The sequence below is a fragment of the Procambarus clarkii genome, chromosome 81 (genome assembly GCF_040958095.1).
Source record: "Procambarus clarkii isolate CNS0578487 chromosome 81, FALCON_Pclarkii_2.0, whole genome shotgun sequence".
Lineage (NCBI taxonomy): Eukaryota > Metazoa > Arthropoda > Malacostraca > Decapoda > Cambaridae > Procambarus > Procambarus clarkii.
In genome coordinates, this window is record NC_091230.1 from 8,828,298 (window position 1) to 8,833,993 (window position 5,696).

Here is a 5,696-nt window from a genome sequence, read left to right on the forward strand (position 1 = left end):
ATATATATATATATATATATATATATATATATATATGCGAACAAGCCTGAATGGTCCCCAGGACTATATGCGAATGAAAACTCACACCCCAGAAGTGACTCGAACCCATACTCCCAGAAGCAACGCAACTGGTAACTACAGGGCGCCTTAATCCGCTTGACCATCACGGCCGTCAAAAGGAAGTGGCTCAAATAGCCTCGGCTATCACTTCCTTTTGACGGCCGTGATGGTCAAGCGGATTAAGGCGCCCTGTAGTTACCAGTTGCGTTGCTTCTGGGAGTATGGGTTCGAGTCACTTCTGGGGTGTGAGTTTTCATTTTCATATATATATATATATATATATGAATGAAAACTCACACCCCAGAAGTGACTCGAACCCATACTCCCAGAAGCAACGCAACTGGTAACTACAGGGCGCCTTAATCCACTTGACCATCACGGCCGTCAAAAGGAAGTGATAGCCGAAGCTATTTGAGCCACTTCCCCGACGGCAACTCGGATGGTAATCTTGGGCATAGCATTTCACCAAATCACCTCATTCTTTGGGGCACACGTGAGGAACACAAATGCGAACAAGCCTGAATGGTCCCCAGGACTATATGCGAATGAAAACTCACACCCCAGAAGTGACTCGAACCCATACTCCCAGAAGCAACGCAACTGGTAACTACAGGGCGCCTTAATCCACTTGACCATCACGGCCGTCAAAAGGAAGTGATAGCCGAGGCTATTTGAGCCACTTCCCCGACGGCAACTCGGATGGTAATCTTGGGCATAGCATTTCACCAAATCACCTCATTCTTTGGGGCACACGTGAGGAACACAAATGCGAACAAGCCTGAATGGTCCCCAGGACTATATGCGAATGAAAACTCACACCCCAGAAGTGACTCGAACCCATACTCCCAGAAGCAACGCAACTGGTAACTACAGGGCGCCTTAATCCGCTTGACCATCACGGCCGTCAAAAGGAAGTGGCTCAAATAGCCTCGGCTATCACTTCCTTTTGACGGCCGTGATGGTCAAGCGGATTAAGGCGCCCTGTAGTTACCAGTTGCGTTGCTTCTGGGAGTATGGGTTCGAGTCACTTCTGGGGTGTGAGTTTTCATTTTCATATATATATATATATATATATATATATATATATATATATATATATATATATATATATATATATATATATATATATATATATGAATGAAAACTCACACCCCAGAAGTGACTCGAACCCATACTCCCAGAAGCAACGCAACTGGTAACTACAGGGCGCCTTAATCCACTTGACCATCACGGCCGTCAAAAGGAAGTGATAGCCGAAGCTATTTGAGCCACTTCCCCGACGGCAACTCGGATGGTAATCTTGGGCATAGCATTTCACCAAATCACCTCATTCTTTGGGGCACACGTGAGGAACACAAATGCGAACAAGCCTGAATGGTCCCCAGGACTATATGCGAATGAAAACTCACACCCCAGAAGTGACTCGAACCCATACTCCCAGAAGCAACGCAACTGGTAACTACAGGGCGCCTTAATCCACTTGACCATCACGGCCGTCAAAAGGAAGTGATAGCCGAGGCTATTTGAGCCACTTCCCCGACGGCAACTCGGATGGTAATCTTGGGCATAGCATTTCACCAAATCACCTCATTCTTTGGGGCACACGTGAGGAACACAAATGCGAACAAGCCTGAATGGTCCCCAGGACTATATGCGAATGAAAACTCACACCCCAGAAGTGACTCGAACCCATACTCCCAGAAGCAACGCAACTGGTAACTACAGGGCGCCTTAATCCACTTGACCATCACGGCCGTCAAAAGGAAGTGATAGCCGAGGCTATTTGAGCCACTTCCCCGACGGCAACTCGGATGGTAATCTTGGGCATAGCATTTCACCAAATCACCTCATTCTTTGGGGCACACGTGAGGAACACAAATGCGAACAAGCCTGAATGGTCCCCAGGACTATATGCGAAAAACGGCCGTGATGGTCAAGTGGAGTAAGGCGCCCTGTAGTTACCAGTTGCGTTGCTTCTGGGAGTATGGGTTCGAGTCACTTCTGGGGTGTGAGTTTTCATTCGCATATAGTCCTGGGGACCATTCAGGCTTGTTCGCATTTGTGTTCCTCACGTGTGCCCCAAAGAATGAGGTGATTTGGTGAAATGCTATGCCCAAGATTACCATCCGAGTTGCCGTCGGGGAAGTGGCTCAAATAGCCTCGGCTATCACTTCCTTTTGACGGCCGTGATGGTCAAGTGGATTAAGGCGCCCTGTAGTTACCAGTTGCGTTGCTTCTGGGAGTATGGGTTCGAGTCACTTCTGGGGTGTGAGTTTTCATTTGCATATAGTCCTGGGGACTATTCAGGCTTGTTCGCATTTGTGTTCCTCACGTGTGCCCCAAAGAATGAGGTGATTTGGTGAAATGCTATGCCCAAGATTACCATCCGAGTTGCCGTCGGGGAAGTGGCTCAAATAGCCTTGGCTATCACTTCCTTTTGACGGCCGTGATGGTCAAGTGGATTAAGGCGCCCTGTAGTTACCAGTTGCGTTGCTTCTGGGAGTATGGGTTCGAGTCACTTCTGGGGTGTGAGTTTTCATTCGCATATAGTCCTGGGGACCATTCAGGCTTGTTCGCATATATATATATATATATATATATATATATATATATATATATATATATATATATATATATATATATATATATATATATATATATATATATATTAGTATATTTTGGTAGCAGTCTTTCCTGTAGACATATGTTATTAAATATGACCGAAAAAGTAAGATTAATAATTCTAACTCGAATTTTCTCAATCTTTCGTACATTTCTTTTCACTGTTGGAGGTAAATCAAAAATCAATTCTCCAAAATTCATTTTTATTTCTAGTCTGACGCGACACGAGCGCGTTTCGTAAAACTTATTACATTTTCAAAGACTTTCGTTCACAAATACACAACTGAATAGAACTTACGCATCTCCGATTTTATATCTACATTTGAGTGAGGTGGAAGGGGTGATGTGGCATTAACACAAGACCGAACAAGATGTGGCATTAATAGGGTTTTAATTTCATCAACACAAGACAGAACAAGAAGTGGTATTAGTAGGGTATTAATTTCATCAACACAAGACAGAACACGAAACAATGGATATTGAATAGAAGTGTTTGTAGAAAGCCTATTGGTCCATATTTCTTGATGCTTCTATATTGGAGCGGAGTCTTGAGCTGGGTAGAATATAGTTGTGCAATAATTGGCTGTTGATTGCTGGTGTTGAATTCTTGATGTGTAGTGCCTCGCAAACGTCAAGCCGCCTGCTATCGCTGTATCTATCGATGATTTCTGTGTTGTTTACTAGGATTTCTCTGGCGATGGTTTGGTTGTGGGAAGAGATTATATGTTCCTTAATGGAGCCCTGTTGCTTATGCATCGTTAAACGCCTAGAAAGAGATGTTGTTGTCTTGCCTATATACTGGGTTTTTTGGAGCTTACAGTCCCCAAGAGGGCATTTGAAGGCATAGACGACGTTAGTCTCTTTTAAAGCGTTCTGTTTTGTGTCTGGAGAGTTTCTCATGAGTAGGCTGGCCGTTTTTCTGGTTTTATAGTAAATCGTCAGTTGTATCCTCTGATTTTTGTCTGTAGGGATAACGTTTCTATTAACAATATCTTTCAGGACCCTTTCCTCCGTTTTATGAGCTGTGGAAAAGAAGTTCCTGTAAAATAGTCTAATAGGGGGTATAGGTGTTGTGTTAGTTGTCTCTTCAGAGGTTGCATGGCTTTTCACTTTCCTTCTTATGATGTCTTCGACGAAACCATTGGAGAAGCCGTTATTGACTAGGACCTGCCTTACCCTACAGAGTTCTTCGTCGACTTGCTTCCATTCTGAGCTGTGGCTGAGAGCACGGTCGACATATGCGTTAACAACACTCCTCTTGTACCTGTCTGGGCAGTCGCTGTTGGCATTTATGCACATTCCTATGTTTGTTTCCTTAGTGTAGACTGCAGTGTGGAAACCTCCGCCCTTTTCCATGACTGTTACATCTAGAAAGGGCAGCTTCCCATCCTTTTCCATCTCGTAAGTGAAACGCAGCACGGAACTCTGCTCAAATGCCTCCTTCAGCTCCTGCAGATGTCTGACATCAGGTACTTGTGTAAAAATGTCGTCAACATACCTGCAGTATATGGCCGGTTATAAGTTCATGTCGACTAAGACGTTTTGCTCGATGGTACCCATGTAGAAGTTTGCAAACAGGACACCTAGGGGAGAACCCATGGCGACCCCATCTACTTGCTTATACATGTGCCCATCCGGGCTCAAGAAGGGTGCCTCTTTAGTTCAAGCTTGGAGTAGTTTCCTCAGAATATTTTCTGGTATGTCAAGAGGAGTACAGGCTGGATCACGATACACTCTGTCGGCTATCATTCCGATTGTCTTGAACCATTCCATTGTCATGAACCATTGTCATTCCGATTGATTGAACCAAACCATCGCCAGAGAAATCCTAGTAAACAACACAGAAATCATCGATAGATACAGCGATAGCAGGCGGCTTGACGTTTGCGAGGCACTACACATCAAGAAGTCAACACCAGCAATCAACAGCCAATTATTGCACAACTATATTCTACCCACCTCAAGACTCCGCTCCAATATAGAAGCATCAAGAAATATAGACCAATAGGCTTTCTACAAACACTTCTATTCAATATCCATTGTTTCGTGTTCTGTCTTGTGTTGATGAAATTAATACCCTATTAATACCACTTCTTGTTCTGTCTTGTGTTGATGAAATTAATACCCTATTAATGCCGCATCTTGTTCGGTCTTGTGTTAATGCCATATCACCCCTTCCACCTCACTCAAATGTAGATATAAAATCGGAGATGCGTAAGTTCTATTCAGTTGTGTATTTGTGAACTAAAGTCTTTGAAAATGTAATAAGTTTTACGAAACGCGCTCGTGTCGCGTCAGACTAGAAATAAAAATGAATTTTGGAGAATTGATTTTTGATTTACCTCCAACAGTGAAAAGAAATGTACGAAAGATTGAGAAAATTCGTGTTAGAATTATTAATCTTACTTTTTCGGTCATATTTAATAACATATATATATATATATATATATATATATATATATATATATATATATATATATATATATATATATATATATATATATATATATATATATATATTAAATATATTCAGATTAAATTATATTCAGATCTTTGCTGTGTTTAAAATATGATTATGTTGGATGTATGTTATATATATATATATATATATATATATATATATATATATATATATATATATATATATATATATATATAAACATACATCCAACATAATCATATTTTAAACACAGCAAAGATCTGAATATAATTTAATCTGAATATATTTAATATATATATATATATATATATATATATATATATATATATATATATATATATATATATATATATAAATATATATATATGTCGTACCTAGTAGCCAGAATGCACTTCTCTGCCTACTATGCAAAGCCCGATTTGCCTAATAAGCCAAGTTTTCCTGAATTAATATATTTTCTCTAATTTTTTTCTTCTGAAATGATAAAGCTACCCATTTCATTATGTATGAGGTCATTTTTTTTTATTGAAGTTAAAATTAACGTAGATATATGACTGAACCTAACTAACCCTAC